Raw genomic sequence first — 14,730 nt, forward strand, 5'->3', positions numbered from 1 at the left:
TCTGTCAGTCTGTCAGTCAGAATGCCCTATGAGATAAAGAAGATGTGGAGGATAACAGGGGCTGTGTTCACTCAGGCTGAAAGGCTAGTGTCGGTGCTGGAATTAATGACTCATTAGCTGTTATAGAGGGGTGGGTTGGGAGTTTGTTCTCTAGTTAGGAAGTAGGAAATAAAAAAAAAAAGGACTGTGCAGATTTTTGTAGAGCAGAGCAAAACCACCAAGGGACTGCAAGTAAATTCTTTACAAAAGAAAGTTCCAAATTACGGAAAGGCCATCTCCCATAGACTCCATTATAAGCAAATAATCCTAATTTTTTAAAATGATTCCCTTTTTCTCTGTAATAATAAAACAGTACCTGTACTTGATCCCAACTAAGATATAATTACCCCTTATTGGGGGCAGAACAGCCCTATTGGGTTTATTTCATGGTTAAATGATTCCCTTTTCTCTGTAATAATAAAACAGTACCTGTACTTGATCCCAACTAAGATATTATTACCCCTTATTGGGGGCAGAACAGCTCTATTGGGTTTATTTAATGGTTAAATGATTCCCTTTTCTCTGTAATAATAAAACACTTCCTGTACTTGATCCCAACTAAGATATAATTACCCCTTATTGGGGGGCAGAACAGCCCTATTGGGTTTATTTAATGGTTAAATGATTCCCTTTTCTCTGTAATAATAAAACAGTACCTGTACTTGATCCCAACTAAGATATAATTACCCCTTATTGGGGGCAGAACAGCCCTATTGGGTTTATTTAATGGTTAAATGATTCCCTTTTCTCTGTAATAATAAAACAGTACCTGTACTTGATCCCAACTAAGATATAATTACCCCTTATTGGGGGGCAGAACAGCCCTATTGGGTTTATTTAATGGTTAAATGATTCCCTTTTTTCTGTAATAATAAAACAGTACCTGTACTTGATCCCAACTAAGATACAATTACCCCTTATTGGGGGCAGAACAGCCCTATTGGGTTTATTTAATGGTTAAATGATTCCCTTTTCTCTGTAATAATAAAACAGTACCTGTACTTGATCCCAACTAAGATATAATTACCCCTTATTGGGGGCAGAACAGCCCTATTGGGTTTATTTAATATTTAAATGAATTTTAGCAGACTTAAGTTATGGAGATCCAAATTATGGAAAGATCACTTATCCGGAAAACCACAGGTCCCGATTATTCTGGATAACAGGTTCCCATACCTGTATTACTTTTCCCTAATCGTAGCTGAGGCAAAGAGCAGGTTTCTTATAATCTGCAGAGTGAAAACATCTGTTTCAGAGGAATGAACTTTAGTTTGTTTGTTGCATATGTGCAATTAATGCTTGTTTTATAAATAAAAAAAAAGCTGTGAATAAAACACAGGAGATTACCTGCTTGAAGTTACCGTAGTGCGCTTATTTAGCAATATTGGAGTGTGTGAATTCAAGTTTGTTTTTCTAAATTGAATAATGCTAGCTTATTTATTGATAAGGAAAATTAGTTTGAGTGGGTCCCTAAGTTTAGGTAAGTGCCAGCGGCCAGGGTCCGACTGGGCTGCCGGGACAATGGGAAAATCCCTGTGGGCCACGGCGGCCCAGACCCGACCCTTGCTGCGCTCCCTCTGCCCGACCCCTCCTCCCGACGTGTTAAATTACGCGCACTCAGGGGGGAAAGGGGGCGCTGCGAGGGGGCTTGGGGGGGGGAGAGACTTAGGGGACCTGCAGGGCCTCTGGGGCGGGAACCCCGGTGGGCCTTCACCCCCCAGTTCGACCCTGCCAGTGGCACAGAGCAGAAAAGAAGATGAGGGGCTACTGGGGGAGTCTTTGGGGGCACATATCTTCCTTACTAAAGGGCTGTGGGTCCTTGGGCTGATAAAGAAGCCCAAAACATAATCTAGTTAGGCTTTAGTTCTCCTTTAAAGCACCTCACAGTGCTCAGACTCCCCAGAAGCAATTTACTCCCTTCTCTTTTATGGAGGTGATATAAAACCCATTGCATTGTAAGTGATGTAAATTTATGGAAGAAGGAGAAGATTAAGGCAAATGGGGAATAAGGTCTCATTGTAATTCCTATTTGCCATTTTCAGGCCCTGCGATCTTCCCAGTCCCAAAAGGTTGAGCTGGAAATGGATTTTTCCCCGTCCCCATCAATCCCAGCAAGCAAGGAACCTCCCTGCATTCAACTGCAAGAAATGGACTCGCCAGGAGCAGATAAAGAGACTCCTCCATTTACTTTACATTATCAGTTTCATTTCATTGAGATAAAGATTTTCAAATTACCTTTAGTGCAGACTTGTCCGTACAGAGGAATATGAATGCGCTCAATTACAGCGAAGGGATCAAATCCTGAATGCTGCATATAAAACAATGGCTCTCAGTATATTTGTATTTATAGTTGAATATCTAGATAGCAGGGCCGTGCATTAAAATAACGCATTCATGGAACAGCTAAGGGAGCAATAGAAGATTATGGTATAAATAAGCTCATAAAAAAATCACATCAGAATTTAGAGCTCAAGAGGAAGAATGCTCCTGTCCTGTAGAGCTTACAATCTAATTGTAGAATGCTGCAGCAGTAGTGTAAAATGGGATTTCAGCACTGGGTGCAAGAATTATGTTTGTGACATAATATAGGGTATTTAGTGTAACATTCAATCCCAGTGTTTACATTAAATCCTTATTTTTTTCTTGTCCTATTTAATTACTTAAAAATCTCTTCCCGTTCAAATAGAGATCCATACACTGCCACCTAGTGGATTTTACATAACAATGCGCCATATAAAAAGTTAATTCAATCTAAACCCTTACAAGGCAGCAGTGCTATGTGTGTGGCATAAGACATGTGAATACCGGCTAAGGGCTCTATGGCTCCTTTTGGCCCTTCTCACATTAAATGGAATGGTTTTTGTTTCCAGGGATGCTCCCTGCTTTTACCTCTCTGTCCCTGGAATTTTTTTGGTCTAGAAATGCCCCCACTTTTTTACTGGTCGATAGGGATGAGCGAATCTGGCCCCTTTTGCTTTGCTGAAAAATTAGCGAAATTAGCGAATGGCTAAACTAATCTAAGCCCCTTCTACAGGCATTAATGGAATCTGCCATCACAACGTCACTGGAAGGGGGTTCCACATCCTTTGTGTCTTCACTGCGCAGAACCATTTGCTCTACTTGAAATAAAAATATCGTTTTTCAAGTCTAAATTTGTGGGGGGGGGATAAAGTGTTTGTGGTTCGTTGAACTTTTCTATGGTAAACAAGAGCATCCACTATCTACCTATAATACCCTCTAATGTATTTGTACAGAGTAATCATGTCCCCTCGCAAGCGCCTCTTTTCCAGAGAAAACAACCCCAACCCTGACAGTCTAACCTCATAGTTTAACCCTTCCATCCCCTTTACCAGTTTAGTTGCAGTCTCTGCACTCTCTCCAGCTCATTAATATCCTTCTTAAGGACTGGAGCCCAAAACTGCCCCCCATACTCAAGGTGAGGCCTTACCAGGGACCTATAAAGAGGCAAAATAGCATTTCCATACCTCAGGTTAATGCTCTTTTTATGCAAGACAGCACTTTATTTGCCTTACTAGCCACTGAGTTAGTCTGCCTACAGGTGCACTGTCTGTTATCCATAAAAACATCCCCAAATCCTTCCTGATAAAAAGGATCTCTATTTAGTGTGTTACTGGCATTTATGTTAAATATAAAGTTCTCAGTGTTTGTATCTATAGCCTGTGGTGACGGAACGCAGAAGGTTAAAATCCACAGCTATCGCCATTACTATAAAGCATGGGGCCCTAATTTTTGAATTATTTGACTTTCTAGCTTCCAGTGGGGGTCACTGACCCCGGCAGCCAAAAACGATTACTCTTTGAGGTTACCATTTCATTATTATTGTTACTTTTTATTCCTTATCTTTCTATTTGGGCCCTCTCCTATTCGTAGTTCAGCCTCTCATTCAAACCACTTCCTGGTTGCTAAGGTAAACAAGGCCCTAGCAACCAGATAGCTGCTGAAATTCCAAACTGTAGCGCTGCAGGACAAAAAGCTAAATAAAAAAACCACAAAAATAAAAACCAATCGCAAATTGACTCAGAATATCAATGTCTATGTCATACTAAAGGTTAATTTAAAGCTAAATAACCCTATTAACACCTGTAATTTAACCACGGCCTTAAGACACCCCTAAATAAGAAGAAAATGAACCAACTGTATGTAACCTATACATTTGCAGTCCAAGGGGCCCACATTTGGAATTTGGGGCCCAGGCCCAATACCCTCTCTTCCACCACCCCAAAAACCAGCCCCAACCTGCAGGTCCCCTCATAAAACGGGACTGTGCCATAAAACCTATTGCTTCATACTCAGAGAACAGATTTAATATCTTTGTCATGGTTCTGGTTCTTCCACTAAAAAAAAAGGTACAATAAATACATTTGTCTTGAAAAATAGAAAGTCCCACCTTACACATTTGTTTTTGGACAAATAAAAAAAAACCCAGGTGCACAAATAATTAAAAAAAAAAGGGGGGGAAACTTAATCAATTTGCTGCTTTCTTTTGTTTTAATGATGTTGACCATGATGTTATGTCTGGGGCACATTTACTGCGCTGAGGGTTTCTGTTCCGCGCTGGGTGCCTGCAGGTTTCATTATTGGAAGCAGCAGCCCTGCGTGTGGCTGAGCAATAAAAGGGCGCTTAGAAACCTCAGCGTTGCCAGGCGCACGTCCCATTATGGCACTATAAAGTGCAAACACATTGCCCGGCATTTCTAACCAGATGATAAGTGTGAAAAAAAAAAATCCCCGACCCGTGCACAATGACATCTGTGTGGGTCTGCGGAACATTCTCCAGCTGTGTTAGAAACATTCCATGGAAACGGAGGAATCGGGGCAAACTTGTCATACTTCTCTCATTTTATGATCTTTACTCCAAGTGCTTAAACTATTTAGGGCAGTTTTATAAGGACCAGTTGGAGGGTTGGGAGTAGAACATGGGTTCTCCCATAGCTTAGAGCAGGGGTGTCAAACTCAATCAAAAGTCACGGGCCAATTTTTTTATTAATATACTTAGTAAGATACTAAGAGGTATATTTATCACAATGTGTAAAAAGTGGAGTAAGACATTAGCGGGGATGTTGCTCATAGCAGCCAATAGATGCTTTGCTACTGTTGAAATCTGATTACTGATTGGATGCCTTGGGCAACATTACTGGTAATGCTTCACTCCACTTTTTACACAGCATGATAACTATACCCCTTAGTCTTAGTTACTATGTGAGGGAAATGGAAACTGATCAAGCTGGATGGTCAGACACACTCACCAAGGGCCACATAAAACAGCCAGGTGGGCCGGATTTGGCCCCCAAACCTTGTGTTTGACATATATGGCTTAGAGCCCCAGAATGCCTAGGATAAAATTCTGCTATTTTATACAATATTTGGCCAAATCACAGATGATTATTATACTTTATTTATATATTGTGGACAGATTCCATTTACAGAGATTATATGGCAATCCCTGCCCTAGTGGAAGTTACAATCTATAGTCCCTAATATACACCCCAGTGTGAGTTTGGAGTATGGTAGGTACCCATGCAAGCCCAGGGAGAACATACAAACTCACTGCTGACTGGCAGCATCATTAGCGATAATATAATCTTTAGAAATAAGTACAATTTCCCTTTAACATAATGAGACTCTTATTATTATGTTGGGTTGAAAAAACCCCACAGACTGTTCTTTGACTTCAGCTTATTCTTCCGCTTCTTCTTAGCGCCCCCCATTTTCTAAAAGCTACTCCTCCTACAGTTTTTGGGGTACAATACCCAAACTCCCCACACTTCTTTGCCCTATAGCGGAGCAGGTTGCTTGTGCTTTTCTAAGTGATCCCGCCCCCCCCCCCCCGTCTTTTTGTGGCGTCGCTCTGAACCCCCCAATTTTCCCATTGACTTTGACAGGGAAGATTTTCAAACTGCTGCCACACTTACAGCTTTGAAGCTACACTCCCCAAACTTGAATAACATAATCATGGGGTCACCCCGAATGAAACAGCAACATTTGTTGATGACCCCAAAGTGGGAGGGGCCAACAACATCATCATATTTTCATTCAGGCTGACCCCATGACTATGTGATTCAAGTTTGGGGAGTGTGGCCTCAAAGCTGTAAGATTGGCAGCAGTTTCAATTTCCCCATTAAAGTCAATGGGTGAAATTTGACTGGCTGCCAATCTTACAGCTCTGAGGCTACACTCCCCAAACTTGAATCACATAGTCATGGGGTCAGCCTGAATGAAAATATGATGATTGGGCGGAGCTGTGAAAAGCCAATGAGATTTTACCTATTGACTTGGCGGAAATCCAACCTGCTGCCATTCTCACAGTAATAACGCCGGGGTCCCCAAGTCACCAAGTCACAAAGACTCAGTGGGCTAAAACACTGCACATTATGGGGCACTGACTCCTGGGCAGGTAAAGGGACAACAAGTCCCACAATAAAAGCAATTGCAGTTGCACTTTGTCACCGTTTTTTTACACAGCCTAATAAATAAATGTTTTCTTGCTTCCACCTGGCTGTGTCATGTTGTACTGAATGTACTGAATCTGCCTGTTTGTTATACACATAGATATTCTGAGACAATTTGCAATTGGTCATTTTTCATTTCTTTAGGTTTCTGTTTTGCACCTCTACAGTTTGGTTTTCAACAGCTATCCAGTTGCTAGGGTCTTATTTACACTAGCAACCAGGCAGTGGCTTGAATGAGAAACTGGTATATATATATATACTTATTGTACAGCGCTGCAGAATATGTTGGCGCTTTATAAATAAATGTTAATAATAATAATAATAATATATATATAGGTGAGGTAATGAACAAAAATTAAAGTTATGTAACAAAAATGAACAATAACAGTAAAATTAAAGCCTCGCAGGACAATTGTTTTTTGGATGTTGGGGTTCAGTGAGTGACTCCCATTTGAAAGCTGAAAATAGTCCAAAAAAGAAGACTTAGTTCAGAAACTATTAAAAAAGAAAAAAAAATAGCAATAAAGCACAATTGCAAAGTTGCAACGAATAGGACATTCTGTAACAAAGCAAAAGGTAAAGCACCCATTTAGGGTGAAGACACACGGAGCTACTAGTAGCAGCTACTTGTCGTGGCTACTAAAATAGACAATGCTGATCATTTACTGATAATTGTCTCTATGTGTGTTTTAGAAGAGGCAATTCTCAGTATTGTGTATGGCAGGGGATTTTCTGGAGTTTAGTAGCCGTGAAAAAGTAGCTGCTACAAAGTAGCTCAGTGTGTCTTCACCCTTAAGCCACGAGCACGAGGAGTTCCCTGCAGACTCTGCAGTGCTTGTGGATATTATTATCCTATTTTTGAACATGAAGGACTCATAGTAGTTGTGAAAGTTGTCAATAAGCAGGCCTTATGTTACTCCCCAATGAGTGTTGCTTTGATTTAGTGAATTGTATTTATTGGTGTGTTTAATAATGTGTATAAATAGTGTGCCCCTATATAGGCCCCTAGAGTTGTGAATAAAGAAAGATGGAGGTCCCTTGTCGGTGGGGCAGCTGTAGCAGGTTGTATTTTGCATTAAGCAGCTGAATAGGATTCTGAAAAAAGTCAAGAATGCTGAAATATTAAGAGTTTAATTAATCTGGGGTTAAGAGGGGCCGGCAAGTCTGAAGGGAGAGACCTTGAATTGCCCATCCTGTTGGCCTTATGGAGAGTAAACTAAGGGTTGCCATTTTCAGTGCACAGTGTTGTGTGTGTCATCAATATAATCCCTGTGTGTTCCTCGGGTTTCTTAATCAAAGCATAAATGAACATATTTCTCTGTTTGTATGTATGTATGTATTTATGTATGTATTTATGTATGTATGTATAACTTTATTTATAAAGCGCCACAAGGGTACGCAGCGCTGTACAGTCTTACAATATACACAATTACACATAGGGAGGACAAGTGTTATAATAAATAAATACAATAAATAAGTATAAATATACAGGGAGTAAGTGCCATGTGGTATGAGACACAGTAGGAAGGAGGTCCCTGCCCCATAGAGCTTACAATCTAAGTTTGTAACGGACTCTACCACCATAACGGATATGGAAATGAGCTGCCAGTGCCTCAAACGGTTCATCTCCTTGCCCGGTAGGACAGACAGCTCTGCTGCTGCTGTGGGAGAGGGAACTGTTATTTAATGGGGGGGCACCATCACATTTCACCTATTTACTGTCAATGATGAAGTGTAAAATGCTGTCAGTCCCACAGTTTTTATGCCCCAGTCCCCAGACTTTGCAAAGTTGGTCACTGGGGGACTGCAGTTCAAAAATAGGAAATGTGGGTTGGGCCACTAACAGCCAATCACAATTTACCAATTGACTTTTATTGGTTTAAATTGAAACTGCTGCCGTTTTCTAACTATTAATCCCAGGGTCCCTAAACTTTGCAGAGTTAGTCACTGGGCAACTGCAGTTCCAGGTCCCCAAACTTTGCACAGTGGTTTTTACTATATAACTGTGGGTCCAAGGTTAGAAAAAGTGGGTGGAGCCAACAACAGATCAGATTTCATTCAGTGACACCTTTTTCAAACCAACATGAAGTTTGTTCTCAAACTTCCCTTTCTAGTTACTAGTAATGGGCGAAATGTTTCGCCAGGCATGGATTTGCAACGAATTTCAGCATCTCGCGGATAGTTTCGCGAAACGGATGAAAAAATCACTGTGGAAAAATTCGCAGAGCGTTCAAAAATTGTCACAAGAATAGTCACGGGCGTCAAAAGAATAGTCGTGTGTCCAAAAATTGTCACAAGAATAGTCGTGCGTCCAAAAATTGACGCAAGAATAGTCGTGCGTCCAAAATTGGCTCAAGAATGGTCGTGCGTCCAAAATTGTCGCAAGAATAGTTGTGCGTCCAAAATTGTCGCAAGAATAGTCGTGCGTCCTAAATTGGCGCAAGAATAGTCGTGCGTCCAAAATTGGCGCAAGAATAGTTGTACGTCCAAAATTGTCACAAGAATAGTCGTGCGTCCTAAATTGTCGCAAGAATAGTCGTACGTCCTAAATTGTCGCAAGAATAGTCGTGCGTCCAAAAATTGACGGAAGAATAGTCGTGCGTCTAAAATTGACGCAAGAATAGTCGTGCGTCCAAAAATTGTCGCAAGAATAGTCGTGCGTCCTAAATTGTCGCAAGAATAGTCATGTGTCCAAAATTGTCGCAAGAATAGTCGTGCGTCCAAAAATTGGCGCAAGAATAGTCATGCGTCCAAAATTGTCACAAGAATAGTCGTGCGTCCAAAATTGTCGCAAGAATAGTCGCAGGTGTCAAAAGAATAGTCATGTGTCAAAAATTGTCGCAAGAATAGTCGTGCGTCCAAAATTGTCGCAAGAATAGTAGCAGACGTCAAAAGAATAGTTGCGCGTCCAAAAATTGTCGCAAGAATAGTTCCGGGTGTGAAAAGAATAGTCGTGCATCAAAAGAATAGTCGCGGGCGACAATTATTTCACGGATTTTTCACCGTTTCGTGAATCTTTTGAAAGATTTGCAACATTTTCGCCGAAGGAAAACGGGACAGATTCACTCATCACTACTAGTTACTGATGTTTTTGCTCAGGCCCTCTTGTATTCATTTTCCATTCTGCCTTATATAATGCGGCCTTAGCAACCAGATACCAGTAAATATATAAAAACCACCAAAACTGTAATATAGCAAATTCTCTCAGTATCACGCTGTCTTTTGGTTTTAAGGTGGACTACCCCTTTATTAGTTTAATAATCTACTGCTATATAAACAGTTCATCATAAATGAACCGCTATAAAGTTTTTTTTTTAGCATTGAATAATGAAATGAAATCATTATCCAAAACAAGACATTCAGTAAATGCTCTACTGATTGTGATTAAAAAGCAGCTTTAGTTTCCCTGTCTGTGACCCAGGACTACATTAGCCGTGATGTCACTGCAGCAGCTGCTGGTGATGTCACAATGGCTGGGGAATCAGTTTCTGTTGAGCAACAGAAATCCAGTTCAGTTGCGTGTTGGGAGCGAGCGGAGCAACATGTTGCAGAGCTTTATCTCAATATTTACTTTATTTTTTCTATTTTTACTTGCGAAAGCAAATCCAATGGATATTCCAAAAGCAGGTAAGGGGGCTTTAGTGATTTTTATTGATGTCACCATAAATGTTATTTTGTATATGCACTGGGAAGCCCTGTGTGTTGATTATTTCTCTATAAAATGTAATACAGGTATGGGATCCATTAACCGGAAATCCGTTATCCAGAAAGTTCTGAATCACTGGCTATCTCTCATAGACTCCATTATAAGCAAATGATTTAAATTTTGAAAAATGATTTCCTTCCCTGTAATAATAATAACAGTACTCCACTAAATTATAATGGATCCTTATTGGAGAAAAAACAATCCTATTGGGTTTATTTAATGGTTTAATGATTTTTTTACTCAAGGTATGGAGATCCAAATTACTGATAGATCCCTTATCTGGAAAACCACAGCATTCTGGATAACAGGTCCCATACCTGTATATGCAAAGTTTTCAGTTTTGCGGAAGGCATTAGCCATCTATTACAGGGGTGGGATCTCCTATCTGTAAGCCCAATATCCAGAATGCTCCGAATTGCAGGAAAGCCATGTCCCATACAGTCCATTCTAAGCAAATAATGCAAATGCTTTTTGTAACATGTTTTCCTGTTTCTCTGAAATAATAAAACAGTTCCTTGTACTCAATAAGAACTAAACAGCATAAATACAAATTGGTGGCAAAACAACTGATACTGATAATAGCAGACATTTTTTTTGTGTATTTGATTTGTGACAGCTCTGGATTTTCCCATTGTTGGTATATGGGGGTGTATTAAAGAAAGATTTTTAACAAAAAACCTTTTCCTTCTTTTATTCAGAACCTGAAACTGCAAATGGTTTCCTTCAGTTCGTCGCATCTGTTGTGAAGGCCAGATATGCACGTAAGTCAGTTATTTCTATATGAGTTGTTTAGTTCTGTGCCCAGAGAAGGCTGTAGCCCAGGCTGGGGGGCAGCGTTATGTTGCCCCATATTATTACAGGGGGGGATTTAGCATCCAACCAGGCTTAGTGCTCTGCCATTTACACCCTCTATGTCCCAAGCTTGTCCTTCTGGGCAAATAGACTTATTGGGGTTTTATTCACTAATATTCTCTCTCTTTCTGCAGTTCAGCAAATCCAATGGACATTGATCATCATTACTATATGTTTCATTCTGGTTTTGATCGGTTTATTTTCCTTATACTGTTGTTTCCGGTGAGTTCTTAACAGCAATATAAACATGTCCCATCCCATATTTAACTGAAACAAGAGTTGACTCCATATATCTCTGCATATACAGTAAATATATCCCATCAGCACATGTGAGTATATTGTGTAATATACATTTACATGGATGGATCTGAAAATTAAAGACAGAATATATATATATAATATTATCATCCTATGTATCATTGTTGCAGCCTGTCAGTGCATCTCAAATCAGCACCAAACACCTTGCTGTAATGCAATAAAGACGATTGCCCAATGTACTTCTGTACTGGGTTTATACAGTAACTGAGACAAAGTTTTCCCTTCACCAATATCACACACCAACCAATGTACAATGAGCTTTTACTGGTTTAATTCTGCTGAATCATACAAACAAATATTTCATTGGCTTATCCCTATACCTTCTGTGTATAGAAGTAGTATATATATACTATATACTAGATATGTATATCTATCTATCTATCTATCTATCTATATATATATATATATAGATATATACATATATATCTATATATATATATATATATATATATATATATATATATATATATATATATATAGATACATACATATACTGTATATATATCTATCTATCTATCTATCTATATATATATATATATAGATATATACATATATATATATATATATATATATATATATATATATATATATATATATATATATATATAGATACATACATATACTGTATATATATCTATCTATCTATCTATCTATCTATATATATATATATATATAATGTGTAGTAAGAATTCTCAGCCAGCACAGGGTTTTATTTGTCTTATTATTGTTATTATCTCCCCTTTAACAGGAAAATAAAGAAAAGGATTCAGAGAAAAGAAAAAGATGTAGAAAAGGGCGAAATTCAATTATGTAAGTTAAAAGTGGGGTTTTCTGTATGAAGGAAAGTGTTTTTTCCCTCCCAGTATAACATGTACATATATTGGGGCAGGATGGGAATGGCAGGGAGTAGCATAGGGAAGGCAGAGGCACTGCCCTGATTTGCCCCATAGCCTATATAGAGAGACAGCATAACATGATATAATTGTATGTATTCATCTGTAGGGGGCACAGAATGTCTTTGGCCTTATAATACCTTTAAGTTCCTTTCTATTCCATATCATAGAATGAATATGTAATGGGAGTTATAGTATTGGTAAATCATATCTCAGTTATATATATAGTTACACAAAGGGGTCATTTACCCTGGGCAGTGCAATGATACAGGGCAATTGTATTCACTTGACCCCCATGACACGAGCAGGTATAATGTACCCAAAAATGTGCATTTAGGTAACTAAACACAAATAATTAGATCAGAATAAAAGAAATTTACAAACATTTCTTATAATGCTCCCTGTAATCCCTTTAGCATGTATCCTATTGTATCCATATTACTGTGTATGAGTCTCAATATAGCAATTCAGTAAAACTATTCTTTTTAATTGCAGTGGAATCTCTCAGCGAACAGCCGACGACAGCTTTAATACTGGTAAATATTTCCCCAAAAACCATCCATATTACTGTGTCTGACTTTCAATCATAGTTTAATATAAATGCTTTAATTGAATGTATATGTGATAATGACCTAACTGCCCCCATATCCCCATACTAGTCTGTTATGTACAATTACTCACATATTTAACATGATGAATTCGGCTATTCTTTTGACACCCGCAACTATTCTTTTTTGACGCCGGTGACAATTTTTGGACGTGCGGCGAATTTTTCCACAACAAATTTTTTCATCCATTTCGCGAAACAATCCGCCAATGCCGAAACGTGGAAATTCGCTGCAAATCCATGCCTGGCGAAACATTTCGCCCATCACTAAAGATAAATAGCTCAGCATTGGTTATTATTGAATTATTAGGAACAGTTTATTGAACCTTATGTTTAAGAATCCTTTGATTTAACTAAAATTGTGGCTGTTTATTTAAACGCAGACGAACGTAAAGCTGAACTTAACCACTGAGCGCTGAGGAGCCACAAGAGGAGACGCCTGAGCCACAGAGGATTGAGCTAAAGGAGGAGCTTCAAGAGATGCCAGTGTTGGAGGCGGTAAGGGTGTGCTTTCTTTGTTGAAAAGGAAAGTAACCCTGAGACCATTGAGGAGCCACAGTTAAAGCCAGAGAAGGAATCTGAGCTAAAACAAAAAGATATTGAGCAAGGAAAGGCACTTGTTGACATGACCTCAAAGAAAAAGGCAAAGAAACAAAATGAAAAGAAATACAAAAAGAAAGAAGAGAGCAAAGCAGAGAAGAAATGAATGGAAATGATCCTTCCTGCTGAGGAAGTGAAGGAATATGGGGCCTCGGTATTTCCTATGCCGCTACTTGTGCCTGTGATCCAAAAGCCACTGCTGCCCCAGATCGTTTCCTATTCAGTCGAATGGGAAGCGGGGGTATCAGTCTCCTATGCAGGGGACTGGGGGCGGGTTATAACTGGGGCATCTGGGGTGGGCAGTGGCTCTTTGATTGTCCCCATGAGTAATGTTGATCAAAATGCACTGAGCAGTGATGAGCGAATCTGTCACATGACGCCTTGCTGAAAAATGTGTGAAATGGCAAAAATTCTTGGAGCGTATTGAAATCAATGGGGGTTTTTTCGCCAAGACTTTTTCCCCTTTTTCTATGGGCAAAATATTGTGCTCATCACTATCATTGAGAAAGTAATGAGGAAGGGGACAAAGAAGATCTAATGAACCCAAACATCACTTTCTAGGAACTTTCCCCAAACTCCTACGTAAATTCAGTTATTCTTGGAAAGAAAAGGAAGAAGTTTTCCTTCATTGTTTTATGTAATGGGGGAGGGGGATTTGATAAATGTACAAATAAAAATCTATAATAATAAAGTAGCATAAACATGATCAATTTTTCCCTCCCTTTGATATATTGGATATTCTATTTAGATTGAATGTAATTGACAGGGTGTTTTTGAAACACATGGTGATAATACACATTGCTCTTGAGTAGAGATAAGCGAACTTGCAAAAAATGCCAGTGTCATTATGATAGGCCCTTGCCTTCTACATAAACCAATTGGATCAGAGCCCACCCACCCCGGTCTATCTTGACAACATGGGACCCTGTGCCTAGGGGGCAGCTTTAAAGAGTGGCCTTTGGGTGCCTGTATAATAGATTAATAAAGAAAGCATGAGCAGTGAATAAGTATAAAAGAAGATGGGGGGCTACTGGGGGCACAGATCTTCCCTGCTAATGGGCAGTGATGGCCTCACTCTGGTACAGAAGCTCTGGTGCAGGATTTCTAGACCATTTCTTTGGGAAGATTTAATTCTCCTTTAAAACTGAAGTGGGCAGAGGTGGGAGTTAGGTGGGAGGCCAGTAGTCAGGGGCAGTAGTCCAGGCTTGCATCTAGATGGCCCATTATGTGCAGGTTTAATCTAAC

The 14,730-nt window shown here is 39.4% G+C and overlaps 2 long non-coding RNA genes across 2 annotated transcripts; both read left to right on the forward strand.

The window, feature by feature from the left end:
- Positions 1-9,518: 9,518 nt before the first annotated feature.
- Positions 9,519-11,290, forward strand: LOC105948570. The gene is made up of 3 exons (XR_001172006.3): positions 9,519-10,136; positions 10,914-10,976; positions 11,202-11,290. It is a non-coding gene; the product is annotated as an uncharacterized LOC105948570 (long non-coding RNA).
- Positions 11,291-12,141: 851 nt separating this feature from the next.
- On the forward strand, positions 12,142-14,316 carry LOC105948569. The gene is made up of 3 exons (XR_001172005.3): positions 12,142-12,195; positions 12,774-12,814; positions 13,269-14,316. It is a non-coding gene; the product is annotated as an uncharacterized LOC105948569 (long non-coding RNA).
- Positions 14,317-14,730: the final 414 nt, after the last annotated feature.

This window comes from Xenopus tropicalis, chromosome 9 (assembly GCF_000004195.4).
Source record: "Xenopus tropicalis strain Nigerian chromosome 9, UCB_Xtro_10.0, whole genome shotgun sequence".
NCBI classification, from domain to species: domain Eukaryota; kingdom Metazoa; phylum Chordata; class Amphibia; order Anura; family Pipidae; genus Xenopus; species Xenopus tropicalis.